The sequence below is a fragment of the Camellia sinensis genome, chromosome 12 (genome assembly GCF_055761805.1).
Source record: "Camellia sinensis isolate YWXY chromosome 12, ASM5576180v1, whole genome shotgun sequence".
NCBI classification, from domain to species: domain Eukaryota; kingdom Viridiplantae; phylum Streptophyta; class Magnoliopsida; order Ericales; family Theaceae; genus Camellia; species Camellia sinensis.
Window position 1 is genome coordinate 157,874,695 of NC_138972.1, and position 12,682 is coordinate 157,887,376.

Below are 12,682 nucleotides of genomic sequence, written 5' to 3' on the forward strand. Positions count from 1 at the left end.
ATTCCTTTTATTTAAGGGTGGTATTTGTAACAGCTCCGATCCGTAATCAGCCACTAATCAGTAATTAAGGATGCTAATTAAGCGAATAAGATAAATTATGGGTATATTATGTGATTTGCTTGACCTTTGGCTTCCTATCTATTACTGGTGGAAATATCTGTCTAGAAATCTGCTTTAATATAAAGATTGAAAGCCTTATCGGCATCTAAAATCAGAATTAGTTACATTAGTGTGTTATTTGGAGTTTTTAGAATAACATGGCAAATTTTATTAAAAATTAATTCGGTTTAAAAAAAATAAAAATAAATATATCGTATGTGATTAAATCAAGCCTTGGTGGGGATCATTTTGGATTAATTGAATTTCGTGTTAATCTGAATAAATTAAGGTTACTTATGTTTGATTTAAATAATGCATGATTGGTGCCTAATCTAATCCTACTATTGATCCAAGATGTGATTTAGTGTATAATGTGTTGAGGTATTTTTGTAGTATTGAGTGTAGGGAATTAAAACCCTTGTGTGTGTGTGTGTTGGAAGGTTGCATGTGTGTGCACGTGTATTTGTGCTCAAAGTGAGAAGTGTGTCATGTATTTTCGACTGAGTAAAGGAGTGTAAGAATTTGGTCATTTGGTCCCTTGTGTTAGAGAGAGGGAGTATAGCTAGAGAGTGAGAGAGTGAGCTCAAGAAGTTGAAAAAGAGGACGGAAACTAGGAAGATTCACCCCACACTTCTGAAATCAAGCTCTAGGTAAGAGTCCTTAGCATTATCCTCTGCAAGTTAACTTCCATGCATCACGATTTCAACTCATCTTGGAACCAATTTCATGAAATTAGCAAGAGAAGTGGGTCTTTGGGCATGTACCTGATTTGCGTATGTATTCATGGTAGATCACCTCTGATTTTACTATCTTAAGTTTGGGTTTTGAAGTCCTTGCATGCATGTAAGTTTTAGGCATGTTCATAGTTTCAGAATTCATGAGGTTGTTGATCATCATTTGCATGTTTTGAGAAAATCAAGAACATAGTTTGAAAATCTTCCATGCAAAAGTTTTTGAGTTCAAATTGGTAAATTCATGAGCTTTGAGCAAAAGAATTTGTAAACAACCAAGTGTTCATGTTTTAGAAAGGTTTTCGAGCATTAAAAACAAGCCATGCATGAGTATAGCCATGGAAATCACATTTTTAAGCTCAAGCTCTGTTTTGAAAAACCCAAAATTTTACAGTCCGCTCGAGCGAGGAAACCTGTGCTCGAGCGGAGAATGCGAGCTCTAGGTATTTTTTTTTCAAACATGAGCTCTCTGCTCAAGCGACCACTTTGATGCTCGAGCGAACCCTTTGCATGTTGTCGATCCGCTCGAGCGTGGGAGTTGTAGCTCGAGCATGGATTATAACCAACTAGTACTTTTTCCAAGTTTGCAGGTCGCTCGAGCGAAGGAAGTCACACTCGAACGATCCCTCTCATTTTGTATGTCCGCTCGAGCGAGGAAAGATACGCTCGAGCGGGGACCTCATTTTCAGAAATTTTGCCTAAGTGTCCCAATGCATGTTTTGGCATCCTCAATGCATCTTAGGCATTCTTAAGCCTTACTTAAGTCATAGTAATGAGGTTATGGATTAGAAACACACTAAGAAAAGAATGTACTAAGTTCCGAGACTGCAAATGTGTGTGTGTTTTAAGCATTGTGATAAGAAATAACATGAACCAACGTAATGAAAGCTAAGCCATGTTGGCCACATGAATGTGTAATGACTAGATGTGCTTGTGTTATGTATTTTGTGGTTGTAGGTTAAGACTCGAGGACTGATTGACCGTTTACTAGAACCACTGTGAGTAACGTTATTGTAAAGATATGTTCATATGAATTACGTTCAAAATGAAATATGATAAGTTTTGATTTCTGAAATGATATCTGTTTTCATGAACGAATATTCCATGTTTGAAATCTATTATGGCATCCATAGATAGTCCCAAGTCATGGGGGACGGCATGAAAATGCGGGTCCATGACATATAAGTAATTATGAGATCTCGTTAGCCACTTCATTGTGGTGATATGTGTTTAATCAGTATCCGGAACCGACTACTCTAGTCGGAAGACGTTCTGTGATGTGTTCTATGGGATGTACCATTATTATGTTCTGATATGAGAATGATTATGCTCTGGTCTATTTTCTGCTTATGACATATTCGGATTTCGTTCATTAACCTCTTTACCTTAATGTTATTCATTGGGCTTTAGCTCATTGTGTGTATATATATGTATAGGTGAGCATTCTGGAGCCCGAGCCTGAAGGCTTTTGTCTGGATCTGTGTCCTGTTGTCAGCCAACCATTGTGCCTCACGTGGAGGTTCCCGAAGCATACTGTGTTTAAGTTCTGTTATTTCTGTTTATATAAGACTTAATTTGATGTCGTTGGTTGTACTTAAAATACTGTAATGTATGTGGGTATAATGTATGGTTGACTACCGATTATGTATATAAAGTTTTAAATATTCTGTTTCATATAAGTCAGCACAGCTCATTGGACAACTATATTTATGTATTAGCTTTCGCTAGCCCCTTAATTTTGTTAATCTGTTCAGAGGCCTTCGGTAATCCAAGGATTACTGGCCGGTTACGATGCTAAACCTATAGGGGTAGGTTTGAGTCGTGACAGAGTGGTATCAAAGCACGAGTTATACCGCGCACACGTGTCCATATGAGCTATAGGATGTCCTAGAAATGAAATAGGGGCATTGCATTATCATGTGTAAGTATGTGAACTATTATGAACACATCCTTATTGAAAATGAATTGAAATGAAACCTTTGTGCATGATCAAAGAAGTTAAGTGGAATAACATGTAATGTTAATTTCAATACCGAATGTGGAATCTATATGAACATGAACGTTTGAAAGTAAGGGATCATGTGACTGTATCTGAATTGAAATGAAAGTATAAATGCATCTGATATGAAATGAAATGTGAGAACGGTGAGAACTTTCCTTATATTAATAAGCACCCTGTTTGTGTGTAGCCAATGGAAAGGACAAGGAATATATACGAATTTGAATCTTCTGACGCTAGAATTAGTCGGTTAAAAAGAATGGTTGAAGCCTTAACCGAAAATCTGAAACAACAGCAACAAGGGCAAATACATGTACCTGAACCAGCTAATTATGATATGGTAACACTGACACAGAAATACAATAAGATGAAACCGCCGGAATTTCTGGGGGGTATTGAACCGTTAAAAGCTGAGACTTGGGTTTTAGAAACTGAGAAAATATTTGAGGTATTTTCGTGTACTGAGGTGCACAAGGTTTTGTTTGCAACATTCACACTAAAGAAGAAGCTAGGAGATGGTGGATATTAGTACGAAATGATAATGAGGGTATGACATGGGATAGATTTAAAGAAATTTTCTTTGAAAAATATTTTCCCCAATGCATCGGAGATAGGAAAGTATTTGAATTTGAACAACTAAAACAAAGCAATATGACTGTGGCCGAATATGAAACAAAATTCACCGAACTGGCCCGATATGCACCCAGCATGATAGACACTGACTACAAAAAGGCTAGAAAATTTGAAGGTGGGCTTGACTTAGATGTGTTTGATCGAGTTGGCGTCTTAAAATTGCCAAAATACGTGGATGTTCTTGATAGGGCCTTAATGTCCGAGGCAAACATAACAGCCTTGAGAATATCAAAATCAACATCATCAACTGAATCAGAAAGAGCGAAACAGAAAAAACAAAAGGTTGAAATGACTAGTAATTCGATAACTTCTGCGAATGAAAAATCTAGGGCTAAAACAGTGAACAAAGAAAATCAGGAAAGCAATGTGAACAAGTAATTTCATCTACTCTGAAACCATGTATGGCTTCTACCCCTTGTGGTGACTTAATCACCACACCAATTCCAGTCAGACCATTGGCTTTTGATCCATCGAACCACATTTGCCATGGTTCAATACTAACCATACTAAGTTCCATTATCTCTTGGCTTTCTGTTTGACATGGATGGTTTGCCAAAAAATTAGCTAAAATTTGTCATTTTACTGCCTTTTGGGGGACATATTCTAGATGAAATTCTGATGAAGTTAGTATCCATTTGCCAATTTTTTCCCTCAACATAGGTCTAGATAACATATATTTAACCAAATCTATGGTTGCAATTACCAAGACAGTTGTAGGCAACAGATAGTATCTTAATTTCATCGCAGCGAAATACAATGCAAGGCACAACTTTTCTATAGCTGAATATTTACATTCACAAGAATTTAGAAACCTACTAAGGTAATAAACAGCTTGCTCCTTGCTTTCTTCATTATCTTGGGCTAGGACAACTCCCAGTGAATCTTCTACTGCAACTATATACAACTTCAAGGGCTTATCATTCTTTGATGGCATCATCACTGGAGGGTTGGCCAAATAGGCTTTGATTCATTCGAAAGTAGTTTGATGCTCTACTGTCCACGCAAATTCCTCTTTATCTCAACCTTAATAGGGAAGAAAATACTTTAGTTTTCCCTGCAGTATTAGAAATAAATATTCGAAGAAAATTAACCTACCCAAGGAATTTTTGTACTTCTTTCTTACTTGATGGAGGTCTGACTTCGATGATAGCTTTGGTTTTGTTCTGATCAATCTATATTCCCTTCTTGTGTACTACATAACCCAAGAAGTTTCCAGCTGATACACCAAAAGCACATTTGAGAGGATTAAGTTTCAACTTACACATTCTCATTCTTTCAAAAGCTGCTTCCAAGTGTGTAATAACCCTCACCACTGCTTACCGATAAACATTGATTACCGTTAAACTGAACTGATCATGACTGATAACTGAACTGATTAAAGTACTGAACTGACTGATTGAAAACTGGAACTGAATTGACTGAGTATGTATGTTAATCTGTATTCTATCTGTTTGATTGTTTACTTGATCTGTTCATGTTTTACGTTTAAACTGCTAATTGAAGGCCTTATCGGTGGCCGAACCGGGAATTGATTAATGTTTCTCAATCATCATGATTTATGTGATTTTATGGTATATCTATCTGAAATTTGATTTAGTATGATTAAATTAGATTAAATATTGATGGATTGCAAGTTTTGGACTTAATTACCATTAGACCACTTAGTGGCCACTACTTCACACATGTTGAGCCTTGTATACACTTAAATCAAAACATTTCACCAGCTCTTGCATTGCTTTGCCGACTTAGAAGGTGAGAGGGAGAGAATTGATTTGTCTTTGAGGGATTGGCTTAGTCTTCTAATTCAAGACCAAAGGAAGAGTAATTACCCTCTTGTTTGTGAATTGAGCTTGTTCTTACATGATTCATGTCAAATTTAGTAGATTGAGTCATGAAATAACCTTATATGTTTATTTGAGTTAGAATTCATGCATGTCATGTTTGAGGATTGTTCTTGAAAAATGGTTTGAAATTGGATTTGAATTAAACACCCTTGGGCTTTGATTTCTCAAAATTGAGCTTTGAACCATGTTATTCTATGTGTTTACAAATGTTTTCTGGAAATTCATCCCAAGAGGTCGAGTTTTGAGTTGTTAAAACTTGGTTTGAGCTTGGAGGTGCAATCTGGGTTTTCCAGATTCTGCACTTCCGCTCGAGCGGGGGCTAGTGACGCTCGAGCGGGGAATCCGAGCATCCAGTATCTCTGCACTGTTTTACAGTCTGCTCGAGCGAAGGATTGGGCGCTCAAGCGGAGTCATGTGTCTCAAGCTCGAGCGGGCGTCGAGCGTCCGTCGAGCGGAGATTTCACCCATCCAGTACTTTTACAGTACGCTCGAGCGGGATATTTGACGCTCGAGCGTGTACCTTTGTTGCATGACCGCTCGAGCGGGGAAACCTGAGCTCGAGCGGGACTCTATTTTTCTGAAAACTCCTGAAACTGTTTTCTGATCACATCTTTGCATCCTCATCTCATCCTAGGCATTCTTAGGCCTAGTTTAAGACATCTTATTGAGGGCATAGATGTAGAACACACCGAGGCAAATTAGGGATTAAGTTATTATCTTTCCCAACTGTGTAGCTTAGTGTGTGTTCAATCTGTTAACTGTGTAGGGTTGGCGACTGGGGAGACACGCTCTAGCATACTGTAGCCCAAACTCTGTGAGTAACAACTGTGTAAAGATATGTTCAAAATGATTATCTTCTGAACAACTGAACTACACTGCTTTCTGAACTGATACTGTTAATTGAATGGATGTATGTCCTATATTCTGAACTGTATTGTGGCATCCTTAGCACCTACTGTTTACTGTTACTATTACAGAGATCTCTGTCGGTTCCCTTGTTGGAACCACTACTGTTACTGACTGATGGCCATCATTTACTGCTCAGTCTTTTAAGACCTACTGTTTACTGTACTGTTATGCTAATGGATGTACCACATATGACTGTACTGACTGAACGACTGAAATACTGATTTAATGAACTGTTTTCATTACTGTAAGGACATTCATTCTTAACCTCTTTACGCATTATGTTATTCACTGGGCTTTAGCTCACTGCTCATATATATATGTAGGTGTACAGGCACCAGACCGCGGCTAGGAGGGTCAGGGTTACTCCAGTTTTGTCAAGCCAACTACCGTGCCTCACTGCAAGGTTCCAAGCCTATCATACTAAGGCTTAGGGGTGTTTTAGGACTCCCCCTTCTGCACTGTCTTGCTGTTTTGTAATAACTGAATGGATTGTATGGACTAAATATTTACTGTACTGTTCCATAGGGATTGGGTCCCTATTCTGAATGATTGTATATACTGTGTATACCTTTCCACTGAATGTAAATATGTTTGGAAAGTCTTTTTGAATGCAGACTATCACAGCTCATTGGGCATTGTTTATTTACTGTTTTGGCTTCCGCCAGGCCCTGTACTTTGTTTTACTGTACTACTATTAAGCAGGCCTTCGGTAATCTCGGATTACTGGCCGGTTACGGTGCTAAACCCATAGGGCCGGGTTTGGGTCGTGACAAAGTAAAACAAACGTTCCTCCATAGATTGGGATTTTACTACAATGTCGTCAATGTAGTACTCTAAGTATCCTCCAATAAGATCATAAAAGACAGTGTTCATAGCCCTTTGATATGTATCCCCAGCATTCTTCAGACCAAATGGCATTTTAACCTATTTGAAGGTACCAATGTTCCCAGGACATCAGAATGCTGTTTTATGGATATCCTCTTTTGCAATACAGATTTGGTTATAACCAGAGTGCCTATCCATCATTGATAAAATTTGATGCCCTGTTGAACTGTCCACCAATAAATCTACTATGGGCATAAGGTATTCATCTTTTGGAGTTGCTAAATTCAGATTTCTGAAATCGATGCATACCCTCATTTTATCATTCTTCTTAACTACAAGCACAATATTGGATAACCATTCAACATACCTGGCTTTCCTAATAAAGCCTGCCTTGAGGAGCCTAAGAATTTCTTTATTGACCTTCTAGATCACTTCAGGACTCATTCTTCTTGATTTTTGCTTGTATGGCTTAAAATTAGGCCTCATAGGGAGCCTATGTTCTACTAATGACCTATCCAATCGTGGTAGTTCATTATAAGACCATGCAAAACAATCTTTATAGCTCTTCAAGACCACCAACAACTGGTCCCTATCAAGAGCATTCAACCAGGCACTTATATAGGTGGGCTGCTGCATAGAACCTTCCCCTAAGTTCACTTCTTCCAAAGGGTCTTGCATCTGAGGACTCATTGATGCTTCTTTTTTTATTTCTTTTATCTTCAAAGCAATCTCCTTGCTCTGTCCTGCTCCCAATTTCTTTGATTCAACATCTTTGCCCTCCTCTTCATAGACAAAGTCTGTCCATAAGGCTTCTTCTTCTTGTATCTCCTGGACTTTTGTTTCGATGTCTAATGCACAGTATTTTCCCAAGGCCAAAACCATAACCTGTTGCTGCTCCTGCTTACAGCCAATTGCCATGGCTTCTTCCTCTTGCTCTTGCATCTTCTGGACTATTGATTTTATGTCCAATATTGAGAACTTAATTAAAGCCAAAGACCTGACCTCCTAGGTTCCATCTTTTTGCCTATAACCAGGCATCATTGTCATCTTTGGCGACAAACTCCTCATCAACACTTTCTCGGACTAAGTGCTTCAGGTGTACTAATTCTTCATCAGCCGTCACTTCGGCTGATCCATCAGGTTTCCTCAGTACACTGAGTGGTGCCACTTATTCAGTATACAATTTGGCCTCTGCAAAATTTGCACAAGCTATGAAGGGTTGAGGATCTGTATTGATCTCCTCTATCTCTCCATTGCCCAAGGCTATCATTATTTTCTGATGTAAAGAGGAAGTCACACACTTGTTGGTGTGAATCTAATCCCTACCAAGTAGAGCATTGTATTTAGCATTACTGTCGATAACAAAGAATGCAGTCATATAGTCCCTAGTTCCCACACTCAAGTTGATGGGCAAAATGCCTTGAGCTATCTGTTTGTCTCCAGCGAAACTAGCAATGGTTATACTGGTTGAGATTAGTCTGGGGTTCCTTTTTCTTAGTTTCTTCAAAGAAGATTTCAGAAGCATATTTACTACTGCCCCATCATCCATCAACACTCGGTTCATCTGTATCCCATCGAAGAAGGCCTTGATATACAAGGGTTTGACATGCTGTGTCATGGATGTCGTGGGATACTCAAAAGGGTATGAGAGGTTAATACTCACATCTTCCTCACTCTCATATCCAGTTTCCATTGGTATGGTCACTTTGGATTCATCTTGCACCATGCTCATTTGTGAGTCTTCACTGAAAACTGGAATTGGGTCAATTTCTTGTCCTTCTTGGTTCTCATCTTCAGTTTGAAATTCTTATGGTAGTATATGTATCATATTTACTGATACTGGAGGAAACAAGCCAAATTGGATAATTGGTTGTACCAGTTTCTCTTCTTGGCCAACTTGTTCAATTATTTCAGAAGCATCTTCCATGCTGCATTCTGGCATTTCGGTACTAGTAACTTTCTTCGAAGGATCTGTTTATATTGGTTTTTCAACCAAAAATGTTTGCTCAGCCATGAAGGCTTCAAACATTTCTTCATCTACCATCTCTTTCTTTTGGCCTAGGCCAACTTCTTCCTCAGTCTCACTATCACTTTTCATCAAAGCCTTTTCCAGTCCTGCCAAATTGGATCTCTCTTTGGCTTTCAGTTCGGAATGAACTTTGGCCAATTGCTCTCTGCTGCAACTCCTCTTGTCTTGAAGAGTCGATTTTGGATTATGATCTAACTTTAAACTTTTTTCTCCCTCTACTTGGGCCTTTGGCTGGACCAATGAAGAGTTTTCTCCACTTTCTTTCTGATCATTCTGGTATTGAGTGTACCTTCGTTAGATCTTTCTCCTTTGGGATCTAGAGATCACTGGAACCATATTCGGTTCTTTTGTTTTTGGATGCTTTAATAACACCCAATTATTTGGAGCTACCAAAGGAGGTTTGACCATCCTACCTTGGTTTCCAACAACATTTCTTTGGGTAGACATTTTCCTAGGTTTGTTCTGCATGACAAACCAATTTGGGACTCCAGGCACCCACGAACCTACTAGCCCAGTTGTTGAACTGTCTCTTTCTTCCTTTGAAGCCATCTTCGAAGTTGGCTGTGAAGGCCACAGCTTGGCCCTGACTTCATGTTTTGGGCCCAATTCAGGCCTTCGATGAAGGTGGCCACTTTCCATCCTATGAGAAGTCGGTCTAGGAGGCCAATCCTTGGCTTTGATCTCATAACTTGAATCCTATTCAGGTCTCCTTTCAGGATGATTACTCTCCATTCTATAATAATTAGGCGGTCTGGATTCATGTAGAGGTTTCTTGCCTTTGGAGTGCACTCTAGTGGCTGTTGGCTCAGCCATTAATGGTTGCTATCCCTTTTGTTATAAGCACTGGTTGGTTTAGGACGCATCTGCACATCTTTGTAATATTGCTTCCCATTAATCGGATACCCTTTCAGCCATTTATAGCTCAACCTGCATCTGGGACACATTCTTTGCATGACCGTTGCCTCTAAAGAATCATCATCCAGTGCTTCTTCATCAGAGTTTTCCCTCTGGTTTGGAAAACCTTGTCCAATAGCTGACAGACTTCTAGCATCTTTTTTGACAGTAGTTTGGCTAGCAACATCCATTTACACATTGACCTCTTCCAATTCTTTCAAGGATAAGTTCTGAAAGTCTAGCACAATAACATTGGCTGCCACTTCTCCAATTTCTGGAAATAGATTAGTGTCAATCCCCATGGCCTTTTCTGCTTTAGCTGGGAATTTCAAACTTTCCTTTCGAATCTGCTCTTGGAACCTGTCTCGAAAAACAATGCAGTTTTTAGTTGAGTAAGATCAAGAATTATGCCATTTACAATAAACTTTTCCTTTAAGTTCCTCTGGAGATGGAATTTTGACTCCTTTCGGTAACTTTAGGAAGTTCGCAGTAAGCAAATGATCAAAAATGTCATTTGCCTTTGTCAAATCAAAAGAGTATTTCCTATAAGGTCTTTCTTTTTAAACTACTGGTCTATTGTTGTGTCTTTATGAATTAATGCTTCACAGATCATAGGTTCTTTTCCCACAATCTCTGCCGTATCAATCTCGTAATTAGGATCTTTATAATACGTCTTGTATGATGCATTACTTCGATCTTGCTCTTCCTCTAATAATGCTTCATTATAGGTTAGTTCCACTAAGTCTCTAAACTCAGTTGAGTCAAACTTCTTTCGAAGCCTAAACTCTAGACCATTTTGAGTCAACCTCACAAATTTAGGTTCTGGTAAGATGATCCTACATTTGTTTCGTGCTCTTTTGAATCCGACAATAAACTGAGTAGCCTTCTCATCAGGCCTTTGACTCAATCTTACCAAATCTTCCATAGAAACTTCTGGCTCTGTTTGGAAGAATTGGGCATGAAATGCCTCCTCCATTTGTTGCCAAGTTTGGATAGAGCCAGGTGTAAGGTTAATATACCATACAAAGGCTACCCCAGTTAGAGAATTTAGGAACAATCTTAACTTCATGTAATCATTATTGGTAAACTCACCACACTGAGCAGCGAACCTGGCAATATGCTCAACCGTTGACTGGTTTCCATTCCCATAAAAAAGGGCAAAGTCTAGTATCCTGAAGCCTCTTGGGTATTAATGTACCCTATCTACCCATTCTGGGTACGGTTTCCTGTACACAGGAGTTTGAACCCCCCGAGCCATTGGTCCACACATTTCTCTAACAATATCAGCAATTTGGTCCCCAGGGACCATATTTTGTGCATGTTGAACCACTATTAGAGGAACAAATACAGGATTTAGTGGACAACCTTGTGCCTGGGGTCCTCTTGGTCCATAGGGTGGTATGTTTAGGACTGGTTGTCCCTGTGGTGCTGGCTACTGTTGAGGGTATGGGTGACCCCTTTGAGCTTGTCCTGCAAAAGGACTTGCGGAAGATGCTGGCACAGGTGTTGTGTCTCTTCCAGTTGCAGGAAACCTTTCCAACCCCCCGGGCACAAATTCGAACGAAGGATTAGTGAACCCCCTCGTGCCAAGTATGGCTTCGAACATGGGATTTGGAAACATCCTTATGCCATTTTCTTGTGTTGGACCAGATCCACCAATTTGTATGGCTTCACTGTTGAGTAAGGAGACATTTTGATTTGCCACAGGCCTCGAAAGAGGCTCATACCAAAACTGAGGTGATGGTCTTTCATAGTTTTGGTTACTAGTTTGGCCATTAGTATGTCCATTACTCTGCATAGGCTATTTATCTCTAGCCAATATTTGCTGAGGAACATTTGAATTTTCTTCTATATGCCTTGCGTTAGTTGGTTGATGAGTATTCATTCGATCCAAAAAGGATGTTACCCACCTTTCCATTGTGTTCATTAACTGCTGTCCCATGGCATCTACTAAGCCACCCCATGGATTCATTGGCTGAGTAGATAGAACAGTGGATGGTCCAATCCCTTGGCCTCGTCCAATATTCTGAACATGTGGTACTTTTTCCGAAGTGCTGGTCTGTTCGACCATAGGTTTTGATAAAATTGGTGCTTCCACAGGATGTGTTATCACATTATCCTCTGGATTGGGCATTTTTACCTCTCATTTCGCGCCTTCTTTCAAGCGTTCATTTTCTACTTGTCTCCTACGTCTAGCCATTTCAATTAGTCCCACTGGGCGTGCCAAAAATATATGTTGGCTTTTTGGCTTTCGAAGGTTATTATTGTAATTATGAGCGTGCCAGCAAAGATCAATTAGTCCTTACAGAATATTAATTGTCAACCAATTATCAGACGATTGTGTTTTAGTTCTTTCAGCCTCAATGAAGAGAACTTTGCTTTGTTTAGGAGAATTAAGCAAACAATGATTAAATGAAGAACAATTGTAGCATTTCATTAAGCAAAATGAAAGACTTACAAAGATCCAAATCAGCCTCGTAGAGGTTTACAGCAACAAGCTACTTGAAAACTACTCCTATGAACGAAGTGCAGTGCAGGAATTTGAAGTACAGAAATATAAATAACAAGAAATGTAAAAACTGGAAGGAAAAATAAAGTAGATAAAACTGGTTTTTTGGATCTGAGTCTAGGGGCACTTTCTGGGACCTTTTCTGCTATTTATTCTTCTCAATGACAACCATCGAACTGCATTTCTAACCGTCGAATTGCCCCTCCATGA